Source organism: Bombina bombina, chromosome 1 (assembly GCF_027579735.1).
Source record: "Bombina bombina isolate aBomBom1 chromosome 1, aBomBom1.pri, whole genome shotgun sequence".
NCBI lineage: Eukaryota > Metazoa > Chordata > Amphibia > Anura > Bombinatoridae > Bombina > Bombina bombina.
The window spans coordinates 253,370,705-253,380,704 of NC_069499.1; the positions used below are offsets into that span (position 1 = coordinate 253,370,705).

Sequence of the window (10,000 nt, forward strand, 5' to 3'; positions counted from 1 at the left end):
TGGGAAATAAACATATTAAGAAATATTTTTTTCTTACCTGGGGTTTAGTCTTTTTTTTTCAAATTGACTACTTTTTTCTTACAAATTGCTGGCAGCATTAGGCCCGCGGGTGCGCCAAATGCTAGACTTTATTGCGTCATTCTTGGCGCGAGAATTTTTTTGGCGCAAAAAGTACGTCCGTTGACGCAAGTTCGTTATTTCCGGCGTCGTAGTTGACGCGGAAGCCTTACACACGGTTGCGGTGTTAGTGACGCAAGTGTGTCATTTCCGGATATTGTTGGCGGCAAAAATTTTTTCACTTACGTTGTGCGTCATTCTTGGCGCCAAATTTTTCATTAGTTTTATACCCCATTGCTGTTTGCCTTTTTCTATGTCAGAGGGCTATGCTGTTTGTTTTTTTTCCCATTCCTGAAACTGTTATATAAGGAAATCGATAATTTTGCTTTATATGTTGTTTTTTCTTTTACATTTTGCAAGATGTCTCAATCTGTTCCTGCCTCAGAAGTATCTGTTGGAACATTGCTGCCTGACATCGGTTCTATCAAAGCTAAGTGCATTTGTTGTAAGATTGTGGAAATTATATCTCCGAATGTCATTTGTAATAGTTGTCATGATAAACTTTTACATGCAGTACATTGCCAGTTGCAGTTCCTTCAACTTCTAATGTACATGATATACCTATGAATTTTAAAGAATTTGTTACTGATTCTATTCAGAAGGCTTTGTCTACATTTCCGCCTTCGAATAAACGTAAAAGGTCTTATAAAACTTCTCATAAAGTTGATGAAATTTCAAATGACCGACAACATAATGATTTATCCTCCTCTGATGAGGATCTATCTGATTCAAAAAGATCCTTCCTCAGATAATGACACTGACAAATCTACTTATTTATTTAAAATAGAGTATATTTGTTCTTTGTTAAAAGAAGTGTTAATTACTTTGGATATTGAGGAAGCCAGTCCTCTTGACGTTAAGACTAGTAAACGTTTAAATGCTGTTTCTCTTACATGGTGTATCCAGTCCACTGATTCATCCTTACTTGTGGGATATTCTCATTCCCTACAGGAAGTGGCAAAGGGAGCACACAGCAGAGCTGTCCATATAGCTCCCCCTCAGGCTCCGCCCCCCCCAGTCATTCTCTTTGCCGCTCTAACAAGTAGCATCTCCACGGGAGGGTAAAGTGAATGTGGTGTTAGATCCGCAGACCAGAGTGGATCATTGTCACGACCGATGCCAGTCTGTTAGGCTGGGGTGCGGTCTGGGACTCCCTGAAAGCTCAGGGCCTATGGTCTCGGGAAGAATCTCTTCTCCCGATAAACATTTTGGAACTGAGAGCGATTTTCAATACGCTCCAGGCATGGCCTCAACTAGCGGAGGCCAAATTCATCAGATTTCAGTCGGACAACATCACGACTGTAGCGTACATCAATCATCAGGGAGGAACAAAGAGTTCCCTAGCGATGAAGGAAGTAACTAAGATCATCAAATGGACAGAGGATCACTCCTGCCACCTATCTGCAATTCACATCCCAGGAGTAGACAACTGGGAGGCTGATTTTCTGAGTCGTCAGACTTTTCACCCGGGGGAGTGGGAACTCCACCCGGAGGTTTTTGCTCAGCTAACCCAGCTATGGGGCGTTCCAGAATTGGATTTGATGGCGTCCCGTCAGAACACCAAACTTCCCCTTTACGGATCCAGGTCCAGGGATCCCAAGGCGGCATTGATAGAGGCTCTAGTAGCGCCTTGGTCCTTCAGTCTAGCTTATGTCTTTCCACCGTTTCCTCTTCTCCCTCGGCTAGTAGCCAGGATCAAACAGGAGAAGGCTTCAGTAATTCTGATAGCGCCTGCGTGGCCACGCAGGACTTGGTATGCAGACCTAGTGGACATGTCGTCGGTTCCACCATGGAAACTGCCATCGAGGCAGGATCTTCTAATACAGGGTCCATTCAAGCATCCAAATCTAGTTTCTCTGCAACTGACTGCTTGGAGATTGAACGCTTAATTCTAGCTAAGCGTGGGTTCTCTGAATCGGTTATAGATACTCTGATCCAGGCCAGAAAACCTGTCACCAGGAAAATTTACCATAAGATATGGCGGAAATATCTTTGTTGGTGTGAATCCAAGGGTTACTCGTGGAGTAAGATTAGGATTCCAAGGATATTGTCTTTTCTCCAAGATGGATTGGAGAAAGGATTGTCAGCTAGTTCCTTAAAGGGACAGATATCTGCTCTGTCTATCCTGTTACACAAGCGTCTGGCAGCAGTACCAGACGTTCAGGCGTTTGCACAGGCTCTAGTTAGAATCAAGCCTGTCTATAAACCTGTGGCTCCTCCATGGAGTCTAAATTTAGTTCTTTCAGTTCTTCAAGGGGTTCCGTTTGAACCTTTACATTCCATAGATTTTAAGTTATCTTGGAAAGTTTTGTTTTTGGTAGCTATTTCTTCTGCTCGAAGAGTTTCAGAATTGTCTGCTTTGCAGTGTAATTCACCCTATCTGGTGTTCCATGCAGATAAGGTTGTTTTGCGTACCAAACCTGGTTTCCTTCCAAAAGTGGTTTCTAATAAGAATATTAACCAGGAAATCATTGTTCCTTCTCTGTGCCCTAATCCAGTTTCTAAGAAGGAACGACTGTTACACAATCTTGATGTGGTTCGTGCTTTAAAATTCTTTTTAAAATGCAACTAAAGATTTCAGACAAACATCATCCTTGTTTGTTGTCTATTCTGGTAAAAGGAGAGGTCAGAAAGCAACTGCTACCTCTCTTTCCTTCTGGCTGAAAAGCATCATCCGATTGGCTTATGAGACTGCTGGACAGCAGCCTCCTGAACGAATTACAGCTCATTCCACCAGAGCTGCGGCTTCCACATGGGCTTTCAAGAATGAGGCTTCTGTTGAACAGATTTGTAAGGCAGCGACTTGGTCTTCACTGCATACTTTTGCCAAATTTTACAAATTCGATACTTTTGCTTCTTCAGAGGCTATTTTTGGGAGAAAGGTTTTGCAAGCAGTGGTGCCTTCCGTTTAGGTTACCTGACTTGTTCCCTCCCTTCATCCGTGTCCTAAAGCTTTGGTATTGGTATCCCACAAGTAAGGATGAATCCGTGGACTGGATACACCATGTAAGAGAAAACAGAATTTATGCTTACCTGATAAATTACTTTCTCTTACGGTGTATCCAGTCCATGGCCCGCCCTGGCAATTAAGTCGGGTTCAAATTTATTTTTGTAAAACTACAGTCACCACTGCACCCTATGGTTTCTCCTTTTTTCTCCTAACCGTCGGTCGAATGACTGGGGGGGCGGAGCCTCAGAGGGAGCTATATGGACAGCTCTGCTGTGTGCTCTCTTTGCCACTTCCTGTAGGGAATGAGAATATCCCACAAGTAAGGATCAATCCGTGGACTTGATACACCGTAAGAGAAAGTATTTTATCAGGTAAGCATAAATTCTGTTTTTTAAACCTCCTGTGGTTACTCCAGAGGTTTTTCCTATTCCTGATGCTATTTCTGATATGATTTCTAAGGAATGGAATAAGCCAGGTACTCCTTTTATTCCTTCTTCAAGGTTTAAAAAATTGTATCCTTTACCAGCAAAATCTATAGAGTTTTGGGAAAAAATCCCCAAAGTTGATGGGGCTATTTCTACTCTTGCTAAACGTACCACTATTCCTATGGAAGATAGTACTTCCTTTAGATAGGAGCCTTTAGATAGGAACCTTGAATCCTATCTAAGGAAAGCCTATTTATATTCAGGTCATCTTCTGAGGCCTGCAATTTCTTTGGCTGATGTTGCGGCTGCATCAACTTTTTGGTTGGAGAATTTAGCGCAACAAGAATTGGATTCTGACATATCTAGCATTGTTCGCTTACTGCAACATGCTAATCATTTTATTTGTGATGCCATTTTTGATATCAAAATTGATGTTAGATCCATGTCTTTAGCTATTTCTTTCATGTAATTCGCAAGAGTCCATGAGCTAGTGACGTATGGGATATACATTCCTACCAGGAGGGGCAAAGTTTCCCAAACCTCAAAATGCCTATAAATACACCCCTCACCACACCCACAATTCAGTTTTACAAACTTTGCCTCCGATGGAGGTGGTGAAGTAAGTTTGTGCTAGATTCTACGTTGATATGCGCTCCGCAGCAAGTTGGAGCCCGGTTTTCCTCTCAGCGTGCAGTGAATGTCAGAGCGATGTGAGGAGAGTATTGCCTATTTGAATGCAGTGATCTCCTTCTACGGGGTCTATTTCATAGGTTCTCTGTTATCGGTCGTAGAGATTCATCTCTTACCTCCCTTTTCAGATCGACGATATACTCTTATATATACCATTACCTCTGCTGATTCTCGTTTCAGTACTGGTTTGGCTATCTGCTATATGTAGAGGAGTGTCCTGGGGTAAGTAAGTCTTATTTTCTGTGACACTCCAAGCTATGGTTGGGCACTTTGTTTATAAAGTTCTAAATATATGTATTCAAACATTTATTTGCCTTGACTCAGAATGTTCAACTTTCCTTATTTTCAGACAGTCAGTTTCATATTTGGGATAATGCATTTTAATTTAACATTTTTCTTACCTTAAAATTTGAATTTTTCCCTGTGGGCTGTTAGGCTCGCGGGGGCTGAAAATGCTTCAGTTTATTGCGTCATTCTTGGCGCGGACTTTTTTGGCGCAAAAATTCTATTTCGTTTCCGGCGTCATACGTGTCGCCGGAAGTTGCGTCATTTTTTGACGTTATTTTGCGCCAAAAATGTCGGCGTTCCGGATGTGGCGTCATTTTTGGCGCCAAAAAGCATTTAGGCGCCAAATAATGTGGGCGTCTTATTTGGCGCGAAAAAATATGGGCGTCGCTTTTGTCTCCACATTATTTAAGTCTCATTTTTTATTGCTTCTGGTTGCTAGAAGCTTGTTCTTTGGCATTTTTTCCCATTCCTGAAACTGTCATTTAAGGAATTTGATCAATTTTGCTTTATATATATGTTGTTTTTTCTTTTACATATTGCAAGATGTCTCACGTTGCATCTGAGTCAGAAGATACTACAGGAAAATCGCTGTCAAGTGCTGAATCTACCAAAGCTAAGTGTATCTGCTGTAAACTTTTGGTAGCTATTCCTCCAGCTGTTGTTTGTATTGATTGTCATGACAAACTTGTTAAAGCAGATAATATTTCCTTTAGTAAAGTACCATTGCCTGTTGCAGTTCCTTCAACATCTAAGGTGCAGAATGTTCCTGATAACATAAGAGATTTTGTTTCTGAATCCATAAAGAAGGCTATGTCTGTTATTTCTCCTTCTAGTAAACGTAAAAAATCTTTTAAAACTTCTCTCCCTACAGATGAATTTTTAAATGAACATCATCATTCTGATTCTGATGATTCCTCTGGTTCAGAGGATTCTGTCTCAGAGGTTGATGCTGATAAATCTTCATATTTATTTAAAATGGAATTTATTCGTTCTTTACTTAAAGAAGTACTAATTGCTTTAGAAATAGAGGATTCTGGTCCTCTTGATACTAATTCTAAACGTTTAGATAAGGTATTTAAAGCTCCTGTGGTTATTCCAGAAGTTTTTCCTGTTCCTAATGCTATTTCTGCAGTAATTTCCAAAGAATAGGATAATTTGGGTAATTCATTTACTCCTTCTAAACGTTTTAAGCAATTATATCCTGTGCCGTCTGACAGATTAGAATTTTGGGACAAGATCCCTAAAGTTGATGGGGCTATTTCTACCCTTGCTAAACGTACTACTATTCCTACGTCAGATGGTACTTCGTTTAAGGATCCTCTAGATAGGAAAATTGAATCCTTTCTAAGAAAAGCTTATCTGTGTTCAGGTAATCTTCTTAGACCTGCTATATCTTTGGCTGATGTTGCTGCAGCTTCAACTTTTTGGTTGGAAACTTTAGCGCAACAAGTAACACATCGTGATTCTCATGATATTATTATTCTTCTTCAGCATGCTAATAATTTTATCTGTGATGCCATTTTTGATATTATCAGAGTTGATGTCAGGTTTATGTCTTTAGCTATTTTAGCTAGAAGAGCTTTATGGCTTAAAACTTGGAATGCTGATATGGCTTCTAAATCAACTTTACTTTCCATTTCTTTCCAGGGTAACAAATTATTTGGTTCTCAGTTGGATTCCATTATTTCAACTGTTACTGGTGGGAAAGGAACTTTTTTACCACAGGATAAAAAATCTAAAGGTAAAAACAGGGCTAATAATCGTTTTCGTTCCTTTCGTTTCAACAAAGAACAAAAGCCTGATCCTTCATCCTCAGGAGCAGTTTCAGTTTGGAGACCATCTCCAGTCTGGAATAAATCCAAGCCAGCTAGAAAGGCAAAGCCTGCTTCTAAGTCCACATGAAGGTGCGGCCCTCATTCCAGCTCAGCTGGTAGGGGGCAGGTTACGTTTTTTCAAGGAAATTTGGATCAATTCTGTTCACAATCTTTGGATTCAGAGCATTGTTTCAGAAGGGTACAGAATTGGTTTCAAGTTGAGACCTCCTGCAAAGAGATTTTTTCTTTCCCGTGTCCCAGTAAATCCAGTAAAAGCTCAAGCATTTCTGAAATGTGTTTCAGATCTAGAGTTGACTGGAGTAATTATGCCAGTTCCAGTTCCGGAACAGGGGATGGGGTTTTATTCAAATCTCTTCATTGTACCAAAGAAGGAGAATTCTTTCAGACCAGTTCTGGATCTAAAAATATTGAATCATTATGTAAGGATACCAACATTCAAGATGGTAACTGTAAGGACTATCTTACCTTTTGTTCAGCAAGGGAATTATATGTCCACAATAGATTTACAGGATGCATATCTGCATATTCCGATTCATCCAGATCATTATCAGTTCCTGAGATTCTCGTTTCTGGACAAGCATTACCAGTTTGTGGCTCTGCCGTTTGGCCTAGCTACAGCTCCAAGAATTTTTACAAAGGTTCTCGGTGCCCTGCTGTCTGTAATCAGAGAACAGGGTATTGTGGTATTTCCTTATTTGGACGATATCTTGGTACTTGCTCAGTCTTTACATTTAGCAGAATCTCATACGAATCGACTTGTGTTGTTTCTTCAAGATCATGGTTGGAGGATCAATTTACCAAAAAGTTCTTTGATTCCTCAGACAAGGGTAACCTTTCTGGGTTTCCAGATGGATTCAGTGTCCATGACTGTCTTTAACAGACAAGAGACGTCTAAAGTTGATTGCAGCTTGTCGAAACCTTCAGTCACAATCATTCCCTTAGGTAGCCTTATGCATGGAAATTCTAGGTCTTATGACTGCTGCATCGGACGCGATCCCCTTTGCTCGTTTTCACATGCGACCTCTTCAGCTCTGTATGCTGAAGCAATGGTGCAAGGATTACACGAAGATATCTCAATTAATATCTTTAAAACCGATTGTTCGACACTCTCTAACATGGTGGACAGATCACCATCGTTTAATTCAGGGGGCTTCTTTTGTGCTTCCGACTTGGACTGTAATTTCAACAGATGCAAGTCTCACAGGTTGGGGAGCTGTGTGGGGATCTCTGACGGCACAAGGAGTTTGGGAATCTCAGGAGGTGAGATTACCGATCAATATTTTGGAACTCCGTGCAATTTTCAGAGCTCTTCAGTTTTGGCCTCTTCTGAAGAGAGAATCGTTCATTTGTTTTCAGACAGACAATATCACAACTGTGGCATACATCAATCATCAAGGAGGGACTCACAGTCCTCTGGCTATGAAAGAAGTATCTCGAATTTTGGTTTGGGCGGAATCCAGCTCCTGTCTAATCTCTGCGGTTCATATCCCAGGTGTAGACAATTGGGAAGCGGATTATCTCAGTCGCCAAACATTGCATCCGGGCGAATGGTCTCTTCACCCACAGGTATTTCTTCAGATTGTTCAAATGTGGGAACTTCCAGAAATAGATCTGATGGCGTCCCATCTAAACAAGAAACTTCCCAGGTATCTGTCCAGATCCCGGGATCCTCAGGCGGAGGCAGTGGATGCATTATCACTTCCTTGGAAGTATCATCCTGCCTATATCTTTCCGCCTCTAGTTCTTCTTCCATGAGTAATCTCCAAGATTCTGAAGGAATGCTCGTTTGTTCTGCTGGTTGCTCCGGCATGGCCTCACAGGTTTTGGTATGCGGATCTTGTCCGAATGGCCTCTTGCCAACCGTGGACTCTTCCGTTAAGACCAGACCTTCTGTCACAAGGTCCCTTTTTCCATCAGGATCTGAAATCCTTAAATTTAAAGGTATGGAGATTGAACGCTTAATTCTTGGTCAAAGAGGTTTCTCTGACTCTGTGATTAATACTATGTTACAGGCTCGTAAATCTGTATCTCGAGAGATATATTATAGAGTCTGGAAGACTTATATTTCTTGGTGTCTTTCTCATCATTTTTCCTGGCATTCTTTTAGAATACCGAGAATTTTACAGTTTCTTCAGGATGGTTTAGATAAGGGTTTGTCCGCAAGTTCTTTGAAAGGACAAATCTCTGCTCTTTCTGTTCTTTTTCACAGAAAGATTGCTATTCTTCCTGATATTCATTGTTTTGTACAAGCTTTGGTTCGTATAAAACCTGTCATTAAGTCAATTTCTCCTCCTTGGAGTTTGAATTTGGTTCTGGGAGCTCTTCAAGCTCCTCCGTTTGAACCTATGCATTCATTGGACATTAAATTACTTTCTTGGAAAGTTTTGTTCCTTTTGGCCATCTCTTCTGCTAGAAGAGTTTCTGAATTATCTGCTCTTTCTTGTGAGTCTCCTTTTCTGATTTTTCATCAGGATAAGGCGGTGTTGCGAACTTCTTTTGAATTTTTACCTAAAGTTGTGAATTCCAACAACATTAGTAGAGAAATTGTGGTTCCTTCATTATGTCCTAATCCTAAGAATTCTAAGGAGAAATCGTTGCATTCTTTGGATGTTGTTAGAGCTTTGAAATATTATGTTGAAGCTACGAAATCTTTTCGTAAGACTTCTAGTCTATTTGTTATCTTTTCCGGTTCTAGAAAAGGCCAGAAAGCTTCTGCCATTTCTTTGGCATCTTGGTTGAAATCTTTAATTCATCTTGCCTATGTTGAGTCGGGTAAAACTCAGCCTCAGAGAATTACAGCTCATTCTACTAGGTCAGTTTCTACTTCCTGGGCGTTTAGGAATGAAGCTTCGGTTGACCAGATCTGCAAAGCAGCAACTTGGTCCTCTTTGCATACTTTTACTAAATTCTACCATTTTGATGTATTTTCTTCTTCTGAAGCAGTTTTTGGTAGAAAAGTACTTCAGGCAGCGGTTTCAGTTTGAATCTTCTGCTTATGTTTTTCGTTAAACTTTATTTTGGGTGTGGATTATTTTCAGCAGGAATTGGCTGTCTTTATTTTATCCCTCCCTCTCTAGTGACTCTTGTGTGGAAAGATCCACATCTTGGGTAGTCATTATCCCATACGTCACTAGCTCATGGACTCTTGCTAATTACATGAAAGAAAACATAATTTATGTAAGAACTTACCTGATAAATTCATTTCTTTCATATTAGCAAGAGTCCATGAGGCCCGCCCTTTTTTGTGGTGGTTATGATTTTGTATAAAGCACAATTATTCCAATTCCTTATTTTATATGCTTTCGCACTTTTTTATCACCCCACTTCTTGGCTATTCGTTAAACTGAATTGTGGGTGTGGTGAGGGGTGTATTTATAGGCATTTTGAGGTTTGGGAAACTTTGCCCCTCCTGGTAGGAATGTATATCCCATACGTCACTAGCTCATGGACTCTTGCTAATATGAAAGAAATGAATTTATCAGGTAAGTTCTTACATAAATTATGTTTTTAGCTAGAAAAGCTTTGTGGCTTAAATCTTGGAATGCTGATATGACATCTAAGTCTAGATTATTATCTCTTTCTTTCCAAGTTAATAATTTATTTGGTTCTCAGTTGGATTCTATTTCAACTGTTACTGGAGGAAAGGGGGTTTTTCTGCCTCAGGATAAAAAACCTAAGGGTAAATCTAAGGCTTC

The 10,000-nt window shown here is 40.3% G+C and overlaps 1 protein-coding gene across 2 annotated transcripts in view; it reads left to right on the forward strand.

The window, feature by feature from the left end:
• STRN3 (striatin 3) overlaps positions 1-10,000 on the forward strand; it is a 532,215-nt gene that overhangs the window by 257,899 nt on the left and 264,316 nt on the right. The gene's annotated exons all lie outside the window — the stretch shown is intronic.